The sequence below is a fragment of the Alligator sinensis genome, unplaced genomic scaffold, assembly GCF_000455745.1.
Source record: "Alligator sinensis unplaced genomic scaffold, ASM45574v1 scaffold839_1, whole genome shotgun sequence".
Classification (NCBI taxonomy): Eukaryota; Metazoa; Chordata; order Crocodylia; family Alligatoridae; genus Alligator; species Alligator sinensis.
The window spans coordinates 2200931-2217040 of NW_005841885.1; positions in this window are offsets into that span (position 1 = coordinate 2200931).

Genomic DNA, 16110 nt, shown 5'->3' on the forward strand with positions numbered 1-16110 from the left:
ACATCCTATCTGACGGGTGGCCCAGCCATCCTTGTGGTGTCCGAACATTCAACAAGAGTTTCTTGTTGCCTATGTGGTGGGCAAGAGGACAGCACCCCTTGTAAAGGGGTTGTGTTGGGAGGGTGGCTGGCTATTCTAACATTGCAAGGCAGGAGAAGCATAGAAATAAGCAGCATGGCCAAAGAGGGGAAACAGGATGAGATATTTTTGCCCACTGCTTCCTGATGTACATGCCCTTACAAAATTACATTCTTGGCAAACCCAAAATTCTCCTGCCTAGAGGGACTTGTTCTTCTATTTGGGGTTATCTTAATCATCAAATTTAGATCAGATTGTCAAGGGCTGCAGGGGTTTTCCCTCCCTCCTGGAGCATGAGCTTCTTTCTAGGATCTTCTGAGCACATATTAACCAACTACTTCCATGTCATTGCTATGGCAGGGACTGACAACACTCTTGTCTCCTCTGCTTTTGTAGGGCATTCTTAGTGTTTCAGGAATTGTGCCTTTTAGATGCACATGAGGATTTGAAGTAACAATTTGGGGGAATTCTGGTTACCTTGGAACTCATAGAACTAGACTCAGTGGTCCTTTCCATCCTATGCTCCTAGATGTGCTCTGGGTATATTGGCAAGCTTCATCCTTCATCTTTATGCAAGTCCGCTGAATGTGGCACCAAATCCTGTGATCAAATCCTGCATCTACAGCAGGTTTTACTCAGAAAAAATCATAGAGAAGTAGGGCTGGAAGGGACCTACAGAGGCCATCTAGTTCAACCCCCTGCCTGGGGCAGGATCATCCCTATCTAAACAAAACCATTATCTAACCTCTTAGCAAAACTACAAAGTCAGCCCTGACACAAAGCCCAAGGCATAACACCCTAGCCTGACACAGGTAAAGCAGGGGGACCATGGTGGCTAATGCCTGCTGCTGCAAAGGTTTTTAATATATGCTCGAGAGATCCCAGGCTGAATACCACACCCCCTGTTATGGAGGAAGAGAAAACCCCATAGTCCACACCAATCTGACCATGGGGTAAAACTGCATCCTGAGCCCAAATATGGCAATTATCTGACCCTGACTAGAGGGGTATGATGCTCTAACTGGGATTGTCTGGGTTTAAGTCCCAGTAGGAGCACTGGCACATCCCAGTCAAAATCCCCAGCCTTGGCTGAGGGATGCATAGGGGAAAAACCTGGCCCATGTAGAAGCAGGGTTTAACTGTTTCAGGGTTTAATATAGAATATGAGGGTTTAACTGTTGTGGCTAAGGTAAACATTGACTAAGAAGCAGTAGGATGTCAATGCCCCCTATCACTAGGAGACCAACATCCCCATGCACTATTTAACCAGACTAGCATATGGGGAAAAGAGAAGAGTGGAGAAACCATCCCCACTCTGCATTTATTGGCTTTTCTTTCTTCTATTATTTATTTTCATGTCAATTTTTGCAATGAATTATAAATGTTGTAATCAAGGGTTCCTACATTTTATGCATATTCCAATAACTGAGGTCACAGGGGCAATTTCCATGACCTCTGACTTCTCATTAATGTCGTTGACATCTTTCTTCTTTCATCCCTAAAGACATGTTACAACAGCTTGGATTTATGGCTTTTGGGGAGGAGATTCCATCACAGTACTGCATTGGCCCCATTGCACATTGATGTAACACTGCAGTGTGATACAGAAAAGTCATGCCAGTGGGATGAGGGCTTGTCTGGAGCAAAACTTCAGTAAGACGAGGCATTCAGTTTGCAGAGCATGCCTGATCTCTGTGAGCATTGTTTGCAAACATGAATCCATCCTATGGGCAGTTTATATAATCTGTAGTGCAACTACTCACTTTAGTTCATACGTCACATATTTGCCACATGGATTCAGTTCTTTTCCATGACTGAACCACAGTTTAAAATAATAAAATATATTAGAAGCATGTTCAACTACCAAAGAATGAGCAAAAAGGTAGGAATGAATTTTTTTCAACAGAAATTCATGAAACTCAATACATTTTGTGAATAATAAGCAACAGGACCCCACAAAGTGCACCAAATCAAATCTGGAGCCATATGCTACTAGCATTAGTTATATGTGTTATTGTGGCAACCATGGGCCCCAGTCAGTATTAAAAGCCCCTTTGTGTTGCGTGCTGTGACATAGACATTGAGTTCCCAAAGAATACAGATGTAATGTATGTTGGGTGTACACTCCATCCAAGCGTTTCTTGCAACCGGGAGCTTTTCCTGTTGGCCATTGGTTCCAAACTCCCACCCCTCACATTGAAGTTCAGGTTTCCCCCATAGGCTTCTGGGCAGCTAGAATTAACTACCCCTGTGCCTCTCTCAGTAACCATCACCATAACCAGAAATTTATCAGCAAGCACCCAGGTGGCTTGACCACAGCATTAGTCCTTCACTTACTGATTGGGGCATATATGTATCACTGAGTTATCAGGAGAGGTACAAGGTCCCAGAAGCCATTCACACACAGGCTGGGCTCTGTCCCTCCAGCTCACTCTCAACCAGCTGTGTTCCTGCACATCGCAACCCCTTTGTGCCTTTCCAACAACCTACAGTTCTTTCTTGAAAAACATCCATTTCTTCCAGTGAGAGAAGAGCAGGAAGTAAGGATGCATTGTCCTGCCACCTCCCTAGACAAACAGGCTGATTGAGATAGAGGGATGGTCCTTTCAGACTGCTGCTATGTGGAAAGTAGCCTCCCCATATGTAGCAAGCATGGTGGCTGGGAGGTATAGGACAGTAATAGAAATACAGTTCCATGAGCAGCTGCATACACCATTGCACTGGTGGTAGTGGCCATCTCCAATAAGACACATCTCTCATCATTATCTTATCATGAACACTGCAAGAAAGGTTTGGCATAAGAGAGGAGTGATCTGTCATACAAGGAGTAACATGGAAGAAAATGCAGCAATGCGGACAAAGAAGTGATGGAGTCTGGCATTGTGGCCATGCGAATGGGACCAATGTATTGTATTGTGGAGTTGGGTAATCGAGGCCCTTGAAGATGGATAGACTAGAAATGGATGCAGTGGACAGTGAAGACTCATAGAGGGAGTGCCATACTTCAAGTTACAGAGCAAGAGGGAGGTTTTTATCATCAGCACTCTCACTGGATTTCAGTGGAGCGGGATTTATTCATGAAGATCTGAGTGAATCTATTTTTTCACTACTTGTTTAGCTTTACTTGCAACTCAGGTCCAGGGTCTCTCACTTCACAGCAGAGAATAGATCTGGATTGACAAAGGTCAGGAAAGTGAAAAGCAGGCATTTTGGGAGACGAGATGTGAGCGTAACAAGAGGCAGGCCTCTGCACCTTATCCCACATTACAGCTGCTCCAAGACATTCACTAAAACCCAGGCAGATCCTTGAATCCAAATGTTCTCAAAGTCCAACCACGTTACGGTCCAGGGCTTTCATTTGGTCATTAATAGTTAGGAGACAGCTGGAAAATAGAAATCTGAACCTGTGTTTCCCTAGGTATTAGAGATCTTCGGTTTTACCATCTAAAACCTAAAATTTAAACCCATCCCTATGCAAAACCCAGCAGTTGGGCCTATTAGTACCAAGCAACTTAGTTGATTAGTCCCAATCAGCTTGGTTGAAACTTGGAAATAAAAGTTAGACACTTAAAAAAAATGCAAGTAATCTGGTATCTTCTCTTCACTTAATGTATCCACCACCTGGCCCAGTTTGTGGTTTGGGAGACCAGCGCTACGGATGTGAGGATAATGGCTTAGACCTCTCACTATCAAAATGGAGGGATCAGTTCTTATGTTCTTGTTTCACATGTAGAATCACCACCTTTCAAAACTGGTTTGTGTGTGAGGCACAAATATGATTGTGTGTGAAATAAATCATACAATATATGCTTGTGACTATTAAAAAAAATATATTTATTGGAGTTTCAGACTAGAGGAAAGCCCACAACCCCTCTTTTTTAAGGCAGTCATAATCTAAAATGAAAACACCTTCCCATTTCTTCCAGGGTGGGGGAGGGGGGGGGGGAAGGGGTCAACAGACGGTATACTCACACAGTCAATTTTCAAGCCAACATATCAGCTTCTATATTCCATTCTCTCTGATTCCATTGCACACAGGACCCATTGCAATTACCTTGTCCACACAAGCTGCCAGCAGGAAAGGCAGTGCCTGTATGATTAAATTGGATGTACAAACCAGATGTGCAATTGTGCTCCCAATGCTCCTATTAAAATGCATAAACAACTCTTGAGTGGCCCAGATGGACAGTAGCTTTAAGGCGGCATTTCTGAAAGGAAGGATTGTGTCTCATTTGTCAACTGTGAGGCTGAGCAGATGTGGTCAGTTGTTGCAAAGTTTAATTTCACATAATAAGTTCAAACCTCAGGGTTTCTTAGATGAGGAAATGCTGTGGTGCATTCGGTATTGATAAATCCAGCTCCCGAGTCAAAACACCTAAATATTTCAGCATGTTAGGACTAACACATGCTGAGCTTCAGATTCCATCATTTGCTTTGAAAACTCCAGCTATGCTTAAGTCTAATGAGAAGCTACACAGATTGGATCTTCAGGAGCCAAATTGGCTTCAGCAACCACGGGTTCAGTTTAACATTACTGCCCCAAATGTTCCCTTCTAAACAAGAAAATTAGTCCCTCTCTTTCCCCAAACAACTATACCATCTCTCATGGAGAGATGTAACTGAGAGGAGTTGAGAACTTACTCTCTCAGCTCTTAAAAAGACCTCTAAGACTTGGGTCTAGGAGGCCAAAAGCATTATCTAAACTGCCAGGATGTAGCCTGTCCCATGGCCTATGACCCTATTCCCCATGTACAACACAAATCTCCATGATAAGGATAAAATAGGACATGGGGCTTTCTTGGGGGTCTGCCTCAGGCTGTAGATTGAACTGCCATGTGAACTAAAAGGAGTATTTTAGACCTTATTTCCCCCATATGCATAAAAGCCGCTACGTGGACTTGTCTTCTCTAAATGTGGAGCAGAGTGTGATTGGATGAAACGGTACCAAGACACCACACGCAGTGCAGAGCGAGGAGTGACAGAAGTTAGTCACTTGCATAATTCACTGCTGGAAGGTGCGTAGATACAACAATGATAGGAACCTGCGGAGAACAGGAGACAGACCAGGCCTTTGTCCACTGATTAAAGGGTATTCCACCACGGTGCTCAGATAGCAGGAAGAAAGCAGGAGAGTCCTGGCAGAGTGGCTGGGAAAAGCAGAGGCCAAAGCTTGAAGCTCAGGGAGAAGTATAACATGGCAGCCAAGTCCTGGGACAGTGCAGTAGAGGGCAGGGAAGGGGAGAACTACGGCAGTACTCACAGGAAGCAGACACTTATATGGAGCTGAGTCCTGCCTTGATGCTCAAGGAGAGATCAAGGAGTCCACACCCTTCATGGCAGAAGAGCGGGGGATGTCATAGCTCAGCTCTCTCTCCTCTGCTTTTAGCAAGGGCTTATTCCCATGATGCATGGAATAGACTGAAGGGTGTAGAAGATGACACCTTAGCTATACCCTGTTATTCTGGGTCACAGGAGTTGTTTCACTCTTTGTATTTATCGTGTACCTTTTACCAAGCAAGTTCCCTGCCATTATGGAGAGCAGCCGATGGAGTTACTGCACAACTGCAGAACTTCCACGTTGGGTAGTTAATGTTGAAGGAAGGGCCAGGAATCAGGTCTCAACCCAAACTTCCTTCCAGTTCATGAGAAGTGCAGAGTTGGGGTCATTGCTGAGGCATATATAGTCCTGAGTCATCATGACACTCTGGAGCCAAAGGGCGCTTGTATACATGATGCCATTACCATGTACACTTGCTGAAAATGTCACTTTGTGTGGCTTTATGGAGTCACACTACACATGCAAGAGTTTTGTGGGTTTTAAATGTAGTGTAGTTTGCAATGATGCATTGCAGCTATTAGTCAGCTTGAGCCCTGGCCTTGGGAGAGGTGGGCAGGCTCTGCATAAAAAAGGGATTGCCTTTTTTCAGATGCCTGCTGAAGACAGATGCAGCAGGGGAGGGGCCCAATCCTTTTTTTGTTTTGTTTTGTTCTGGAGGAGCCTGCCCAGCTCTCCCACCGCCAGGCTGTAAGCTGCCAGTGGGCTGAGCAGCCCCTGAGCTGTGGGAGGCCCCGGTCCTTCCCTCCACAGCAGCGGTGCCCTCTGGAGCAACCCAGGTAGGCTGCTAGCAGGCCAAGTACTGCTCCAGCTCAGAGCTGGGGAAGAGTTGGATTGGGCCCGTGCTGACCCTGAGCTGGGGAAGCATTCGGCCCCCTAGCAGCCTGTCCGGGCAGCCCCAGTGGGTACAGCCATTGTGGAGGGGAGGACTGGGCCCCCCCTGCAGTTCAAGGACTGCTTGGCCCACCAGCAGCGAACTCCCTGGCCACGGGCATGCTCTACAAAAGAAAAAAGAAAAAGGATCAGGTCCCTTGCTGTAACAGTGACAGAAAAATAAAACCCCTAAACTGAAACAAAGGGGGCACGTGTACACATGAGGGGGTTTAGTTCCCCTAAATTGAAACAGTAGTTTTTTAATTTGTGAGTTTTTAATTGTGACCCACCATTTCTATTTAGGGGCTTCTGTTACTATGATGGAACAGTGATGGCCCACCATCAGCCCCCCAACCCCGCCGCTGTGGGCAGGCTCTGCCAGGGGGGAAAAAGTGACCAGGGGCCCAATCCTTTTTTTTCCCCACCTTCCTCATGGAGCCTGCCTGCCTCTTGCACAACAGGGAAGGCATACTGCTGGGGTCCTGGGTCATTCCCTCTGTGGTGGTGGTGCCCACCACCCACTAGCAGCGCACCCGGGTGGCACTGACCCCATAGAGAGAAGGTCTGGGGCACCCTGGCTGTGGGAGAGGCAGGCAGGCTCCATGAGGAAAAAAAGGATTGGGCTCACTGCTGCTTTTTTTCCCCTCCCTGGTATGGTCTGCTCACGCGGCCCTGGCCCCCTCCCCGCCTCCTTCTCCAGCCACCAGACATGTACACATGCAAGATTCTTTTTATCCACAATGGGATAATTTGCCCCAATCACACTAAAATACATCAGAGATGGTATAAGTTGCCACGCTCAAATAAATGTTAACACAAAAAAAACCCCCGTGCACATGTACCCGGTGATGCCATTATGTCAGACAAATGACAATTTCCCATCACTTTGTCACATGTAGATGGCCCCACCATCATATGTACAAACACCCTGGGTTTCAATTAAAAACCCGTTGTTTCCATTTAGGGGGCATAGACTGCAAACCTAAGGACCAAACCTCCATTACATGTACAAGCGCCCTAAGGCTCCTCTTCCAACATCAGAGTCAAATATAAAGTAAACTCATGGACTTCAAAAGGGGCTCTTTCACATTTAGACTGATGCCAGGAGAGAGGATTCAGTCCCCCGATCTGGACCCGAGTGCTCTCATTCAGACTCTGAAGTCATCAGCTGGCCCCTGGGTGCAGCTGCATGTTCTTTTAGCACCAAGATCAAATAAAGAGCCAGCATCATTAATAATGCCATTATTTATTTTTAATACCACCCCTGATCCCACATTGCCCCTCTCTTCCCCCTCTTCTTGCCCCCTCCTTCCTTTGGGGGGAAAAGAAAAAGGAAAAAAAAAATCAAGAGCTTGCAGCAAGAATATTAGACAAAAAAAAAGACAGAGAAAAGGAGAGAGAAAGAGCGTGCATGCTTGTGGGAGAGAATCTCTTTCCTTTGGGCACTGAAGTGTTCTGACTTCAAACCTTCTGTCCTCATTAAGAAGCTCTGTGTGTGCCATTGTGACATCTTTATTCACACACCCTAAGACTTCAAAGCCTTCAGGAGATTTCCTTGGTGGATTTAACATAAAAATATCAAGAGATGAAACAGAGCAAGAAGCAGCTCGGTGCATTCTTGTTTTAATTAGACCTTGGGTGGAAGGGAGGTGAAGAGGGAACAGAGCCAATGATATGCATATTCAGCCATGCACACGTGCATATGTACACACCCTATCCCATGCACTCCGATCACTGGCAGCCATCTCTCACAACCACAAGTTTTGAGACTATGAAAGAGACTGTGAGTCTCACAAAGTGGTTTGTTTTGGGAATATAAGCAGACACACACTGATCTAAGAAACTGGAGGCTGCCTCACATAAAATGCACATTAATGATGCACTTCAAGCTTCCTATTTAGGCAGCTAAAAGGGGGGGAAATGTAAGGAGAGAGGCTACTGAAGAGGTGTTGGAGGCTTCTGATAGAGAACGCAGAGCTGAACACATTATTCTGAATAAACTGTACATTTAGATTAATCTAGTCTCTTTTCGGTTTGCACTTTTTTACTCATGAACAGATAATTAATTTAGTTTATTCATTGCCGAATATTAATTTTTCCAATTAATTTCCATAAATAACTTGAGGTCTCTGGCTTGTTCACCTGCCATTGCTAATATTTGATGTTTACCACTTGAACTGTTTTGATTGGATGTGTAGGTCACATGCTATGGTTTTTGATTCCTGACTGGGTATCAAACTCTTCAGCATCTAGTTGCTAGTGAAAATGCTTCTAATTACAAGCACCAAATTAAAGCTTTCAGCATATATGTACTACTGCTCCCTTAGCATTTGTTGTTTCAGATAATATCGCTAACCATTTGCTAGAGCATTCACAGAAAGCAAGTAGAAAGGATTGCACTGAAGTGAGTTAACTAGCAACATTGATTGATTAATCCTGAACAGTTTTCCCTCACCATTTGGCCAGTGACAGGATGGATCATAAACAACTTTTCTTTCAATTCCAGGACTACATCAGTTCCTCCTTGCAGAAGATAATTTAAGAGAGCTCTCTTTTCCTCTTCTGTTTGGTGGCCTGTGGGACAGCTTCCTGTAGGAATCAGATCCAAGGAGATGCCTCCAAACCTCATTTACATCCTGATTTCCAAGTATTGCAACCCAAGCTCTATAGGGCATTATGGCTGCTCCAAAGCACACTGCAGTCCACAACAAGCCTAATTCCTGTTAGAGGGTGTTAGATGCTATTAGACAGTTCAGTCGGTTTAAATATAATAGGTATTACATGGTCCCTTAGAACCATAGTATGGGAGCCTTATACCCTGTATACATGATTACCTTTACAATCACTTTATTTTTAGAAAGGAATTGGAGACAGAGTGGCTATATGAGTTTCCCAAGGGCATAAATGGAGTCTCTAGCAAAGTAAAGACATGCATTTGAGTCTCCCAAGTCCTAGGTGAATGACCTAAGTATTGGGACACCCTCCTGCAGTCCCTAAATGTAGGAGGAACAAGGCTAGTGGAGTCACAAGACAAACAATCACAAGGTGCATGAAAATAAATGATGCTCACAGGTATCAGTGCACTAGGGAATCATCCTGCATCTCTCTGATCCAGTCATTCATCTCATTCCCTTTCACTTTGGAAAGTTACTGCTCATCACCAGAATATCTATTTCTAACCACATGGAATCGTATTCTGGAACTTCCCTCTTGCATGTTGATAATACTGATAGCATCAGCTTATTCAGTACAATAAGAAGTACCTATGCTTCCAATGGCATTGTTACTTCAGTTATTGTAGGCAAGCAAACCCCTTAGGATTTCAATTTGTCTATGGATGTTCTGACCCTGCAATTACTCTCTCTCTCATTATGATACTGGATGGCTCAGAGGTTTAATAGCATTTTTTTTTTCAAATCTCCAGGTTAGCAGCGTGAATCTAGCTCAGGAGGGCTGACTAAAACCAATTCCATTCTAATGACTATTTGACCTGAGCTGGTATATTCAGTTCCTCAGAGGCCAGTGCCCCCATCACAGAAATCTCCAGCACTGACCAGGCATTTTGTAGGGATCTCTGAGAAGCCAGGGACTGGGTCAAACACTGAGCAGAGTGGACACTGGCTGGCAGGGGTTGGGAGACAGAAGCTAGCCTACTGAGGCCTCTGTCATACTTCTTGAGTGGATAAAGAGAGGCCTGCAGCCCACTGCTGTCCATCCAGCATTTTTAAACAATTAAAAACCAAAAAAGCTTTCCCATCCCTGACCCTCTGTCAGGGCACTATAATCCAGTCTCAATTAAAGTACCATTAACTAAACTGCATGCCTGGCCCTGGTCATTTACAGCTATTCTTGTTGACAATGGCACTGATTAAAGATAATATTAATGGACTGGGTTGATCTCTTGTGCTTCTAACCTTGGGTTAGTGGGAGGAAAGTGCTTTAGTATTATTATTGGTTTCCTTCTCTTTGAATCCCCCCTGCTACAATTAATATTTCATTGAGTGCTCAGGTTTGCTACAAGAAGGGGGTTGCTGCTGTGGATATGCAAGAGGCAACCCTCCCAAAAACCAAAAAAACCAAAAAAACAAAACGAAACAAAAAAAAAAACAACCAAAAAACTTGGGGAAGGTTTTTTTTGTTTTGTTTTCTTTTTCAGGAAGCCAGATGAAGGGTAGAAATAAGTTATAATTTAGGACTGCTCCCTAAAAGGAGACTGAGGAAACTGGGAATTGGGAGATGGTCCCTGAGTTAGGGAGCAGCTGGTCTGCAGAGGTCACCTACTTCTTCAGGATTAAAGTCTGTTGTCTAGCTCTTCTCATTTATTGCCTTCCAGTATTCACTGAACCCCTCTCTACAGAAGGAATGCTGCAAGTAGAGCTTGTTCTTCTTGTGTAGACACAGATCTAATCAAGAGGCAGGGCAATACTTTCCTTTAGATTTGGATCCACCTTAATTATATAACCACTTGGTAGCTAATAAAAATGATGTGGATTCACCTGCCTATGTTCGCTTTGGAACCTGTGGCTCTGTGCCAATAAGAAGTGTGAGTATTGATTTGATTACTATGTTGTCCACCTTGATTTGATAGTTGCAGCTGCTTTCCCTGATCAAATGAAGTGCTTTCCACTGATTAATTAGTTTTAATTTGTTTCCCCCTCAAGCACAAGATTTGTGTTTTTATTGATAAGCAAGTATCCATATTTCCTATCTCCTGCAATTAACATAGCAGCCCCATGCCACTAAAAGCTAAATCATTTTTTGCATTAATAAAAATACTTATATGCATTGACTGATCTCCCTGCTTCCTCATTAAGCTACTTGCATAACTTCAGAAAGGCAAAGACCCAGCTGTTAAGTACTACTGCACTACCACTACAGGTCTTAAGATCACTAGCATCTTATACAAGAGTAATTCTAGCCTTTGGTAAGAGTTCCCTTGCTGTATACTTGCTTCCAACCCCTCTAAGAGCTCTTCCCATATACATCTTCATCCCCACTGCTGAGTTACTTATACAGGTACAGGGAAGAGTAACACACAACTCTTTCCCTAGGGTCCTACAACTACAAATCATTGGTTCCTACTTAAAGAAAATCACTTTGCTGTGTTATAACTAAATAGAGACACATAACTCTCTGAAGCCAAAAACAACAGACTGGAGCTAATTTGGAAAACAGATTGTACTTAGAGGTTTAGAGGTTTTGTTCCCTTTCAGTGAGAGGCGCTGGGTTTATTTAGCTCGGTGTCACAAATGTACTCATTTTCAGCCTGGTTCATTATCAAAGCTATGTCCAGTCCAGTGATTAAGACCAGAGTAGCACATTACCAGTCTAACCATATGTATTCTAATGTTTCTTAAAGCACCCACCAACAGAATATTAATGCCAGTCTGGAAAAGCCACAGGTATTGGGAGGGAATTTACAGTGCCAGGAAATGACCTTAACTTCAGATTGCCACCTCACAAAGGGAACATTAGGATGGGAGACAGCTTGCATATTCATCTCCTGATGTCACAGAATAAGCTCTTTTCCCCCTTTCCCCCATGGTCATCTCCTGCTTAATCTTGTCCAGTCTTTCTTTTATAAATGTAGGAAGAGAATAATAATACTTAGCTCTCAACACTGTGCTTTGTATATGCAGATCTCAAGGAGCCTTGAAAATGAACCAGGCTGAAAATGAACAGGTTTGTGACATCAAGATAAAGATATTGCAGATATCTCCTCTTTGGAGATGGGGGAACTGAGGAGAAGGGATTCATATAATGCCAGGGATTCGTAAAATGAAGGAAGAAGGGAGAAGGGATTCATATAATGCCAGACAACAAGTCAGTAGCAGAGCCTGGGGCAGAAGCCAGGCTTCTTGATGTACAAGTCAGTGCTCTAGCCACTGGAAAAAGTTACTGTACTGCTCTTTCTGGAGGTACTGGTACTGGCAAATAGGGCACCTGTTCACTCTCCCTTTCAGCATCTGCTCCTGGCCTATTGTTGTTTAAGGGACCATAGGCCAATGCCCACAAAGAAATGCTATAAGCCTCCCATAGAAGGCAGACCACTGGGTAAGCAACAACTGATTCTTTGGGAAAAATCAAAATATAACAGGAATGGGAGTGAAGTCATGATACTGGGTAAAATGGACCTATAATCTGACCCAGTAAATGGCAATTGTTATATTTTTATGGTTGAATGTACCCATTAGATTAAGCATACAGCAGATAACAATGCTCCCCTTACCCATGCTCTGCTTTGTCCATCTTCTGAGCTACCAAGACTTTTGCTTAGGAATGCCTGGAGCTTCTTTAAGGACATGGGATGCCTTCATCTGAGATGTTGTACAAACCCATACTCATTTCAGCCTTGATTTCCCAGCAGGAGCTGTCCTTTCCTTCCCGTCTCCCTGAATGACAGCATAAAAGCACAGGGTATAGAGATTAGAGCTTTGGCAGCTCCAGAATGGAATTTAGTTCCCCTTTAGTGCTTTTCAAAGCCAAAGCCACCCCTCCCTCCCCCCTCCAGCTCCAAATGCTTTGTGATGAATTAGACACTGGCCCTAGAGAGGAAGTAAGTACAGCCTCTCAGAAAGAGCTTACACACAGCCATGGATATTATTAGCCCCTGTTTCACTGTAGTAGGGAATGTTGGCCAGACTACTGAGGTTATCTGGGAGTTTAAAATTGCCTCTGGACATCCATCCAGACTGATGTGCAAAAGTGATTTCAGGTAGATGTCTCCTCTGAGGCAAAGTACTTCCAGTAACAATGTACAGAACTGCCATGTGAGCATTGGATCTCAGCCAAGCTTCCAGCATGACAAGTCCACATGAACTTCCAGTCCAGCCAGGCTAGCACTGGCTTCCACCCTCTGAAATATTGTTGCTGCATTCGCAGGTGCAGGGGAATGGTAGAATGAATAAGTCTGCCAGAGGGAGAGGTGAATAGCGGGGCAGGGAAGGAGACAATGAGATTAATGGCAGGGATGCAATCAAAAACAAAAGTTAAAATGAAAATGTTAATCATTTAAAAGGTGGTCTTGGTAGAATTACTTGCTTTATGACTCAGAATAAAAAATAGAAGATGGGAAAGAAGAAGGAGAAGTCCCAATAAGAATAATTTAGTGCTTTGTGTAATGAGCTTCCTTTCTTTTCGGTAGTTCACTGTGGTGCCTTATCACTTACCCTGTGATTGACTGAGTCCTCTCTTTGCCTGCTCCTGCTAAATGGTGATTCGCCATCTGGCAGTCATAATTTCTTTTTTATCCTATATTCTTTTGTAATTAGAAAATAAATTACTTTTTTATGAAGAAAGAAACATGTCTAGCATATTACTTACAGATGACAGGGTGTGTGGGCTCAGCATCAATGAGAGAGAAGGGAAGCAGGACCTAAGGCCCCACCTTTCAGCCCAGTTGCCACATCAAGAGGCATTAGATTCTCTCTTGACCATGCCAGGGGCAAAAAGGAACAAAGGAGGGGTCATTTGAAGCAGGAGTACAGTATGGTGGGAGAGAGGATATGCAGGAGACAGAGGCACAGGGATGTAGGGAAGCTTGAGAGAAGTGATAGCATGAGTTTGTAGTGAACAACTAGGGAGGGTCATTATAGGCAGAGGGAGAATGACAGAGAGAGAAGGGTAGTGCTGGGTGCTCTGGGTGTTATGTCTGGGCAAGGGATGCGAACAACAAGGTATATCACAGGCTCTAGAAGCTATAGAGCAAACTGAGACTTTGTGCAGGTAGGAGTAACCCCAATGACACCGCACCATGCTTCTTTTTTCCCTTCCACTCACCATCTCTTTAGAAGTGGGGAAACTTTCTTGCTCTGTCTGTGTACAGCACTTAGCAGTATTGGTCTTCCTCATGTTTGGCCCTCCTGAGATCAGGTAATAAATGCTGAAGTCTGTTGAATTTGCCTGACTTTTGGTTTGATTAACCCACAGCTGTTGTCCTTATGCATTGCCCTCTTTACCTCTAGTTGGGCCTTGTACATTCTCCAGCTCTTCAGTTTCCTCTCTGAATTACCATGTCATAGAAGGAGGCTTCATGGGAGGAACCTCTACTGGGGGATGCAGGACTTGATGCAAAACACATGTTCTTTAATTGTGGGCCTGCCTCTAGTTTGGCAGCAGTGAGCCCCAGCAGGTCTGTTCTCAAGCATGCCCCATGTACCTCCTTTTGCATGTACTTTCCAAACTTGAAAATATGCCAGTGAAAATGCTTCAGTTGTCCTCTGTGTCTGTTCTCAAGACCTTGTTTTTCATTAAGCTTGAGAGCAGCTGCTAGAGAGGACCTCTTCACCAGGATATTTCTGGGTTTGGAGTATGTGTGGAGGAGCAAGTGGGTAGGGAATTCTGGAATGGCCCAGTCAGAGCTCATTGCTGCCATGGTGTAGACGTCCACTTATGACTCTTGTCAACACTACAATGTTTTGCAGGTTGGTCATCAAAACTTTTGAGTGCATTCACATGGAAAGCTCTTCTGCTGTAGTGGAATCCTTCTTTTTCTGGGACAGTTGCGCCACTTCTTCTGAGTGAGGTAAGGCTGCTGCTGCCAAACTGTAGCTGGCAGAAGGAACATGCAGATCCTCCCATGCCTTCTTCCAGCTGCTATGGACCTTTGAGAAGTGGGTATCTTTCCAGGTTGCACTTCATGCCCCGGTGTTACAGCTGAGTGGAGCCCCACAGAGCTGCAAGAACTACATGGATGTTTGGCAGCTTGGTGGTAAAAGCTTCTGTCTGTTTCAATGCACATGGGGATAGACAAGGCCGACACATAGCATTGTAAGAGAGAAGATCATGGCTTCAGGCTGCCATCAAAATTTAATCTGGTAGCTCCCAGAGAGAATTGCATCCCCCTACTCTCAGACTCCACTCTTTTAGCATGTTGTACAATGCGAGTTAGGGAAACTTGGGGAAAAGAAAATTTCTGAATGTTCAGGAGAGATCAAAAAGTTTTTGCGTATTTTATATGCAGACTTGGTACATGAAAGAGGTTTCCAGGCAGGGGTTAGAGCTAGTGGAGTTCATTATTTTAAGCCAGCCTTTCCTCATTGCTGTAGATTATACTAGGCAGAAGAGCTACAGAGGGGGTGTGTGTGCGTGTGTGTGCGCGCGCAGACTGGGAGAAAAATCCTGCAAACCAGTAAGCACCTACTCAACTCTTCTATATCAGTCTCTCCCACTACACTGCACTGATAGTCATAATGATGTGTTTTATACCCATTCCTGCCACTTTCACCAGATGCAGTGTGTCCATGTTCCCCGCAACCACATTCGAATTTAGACAGGAAACTGAACAGCTGTAGAGACCACCCCCTACAGAACAAGAAATGCTCAACCTGTCAGCCCATACGATAGCATCTTACCTAGCTTGTGTGTTTCCCCATGCCTGTACTTCTGTGCTCAGCTTAGAAAGAGGATGTGTATATCAGGTATCTGCACATTTGTGTGTGCATTCTTAAAAGATCTCTGTCTGTGGACAGACAACTTCACACCATATGTGAAAGAGAAGTGGAACCAACCCAACTATAGGAGCAAACAGACACACAACAGTTAAATCAGAATATCTCATACCCTTTAAGGCTGCTAAAGCGGTTTCATTTGTCAACAGTCACCTTGTGTGCAACCTGTGTGCTGTTAGCAGGTTGTCTCCATATATAAGATCGTAACAGGATTGTGTGTGTGTGTGTGTGTGTAAGTATAAGTGTAAAGAAGATTCACACACTACAAATCCTTAGATTGGGCTAAACTAGGACAAGGAGCTAGAGACCTGTGAAATACAGAGGCTGTGGTTTTCACTACTCTAATGCGGATGGGAGGAGGGAGAGAGACTAGAC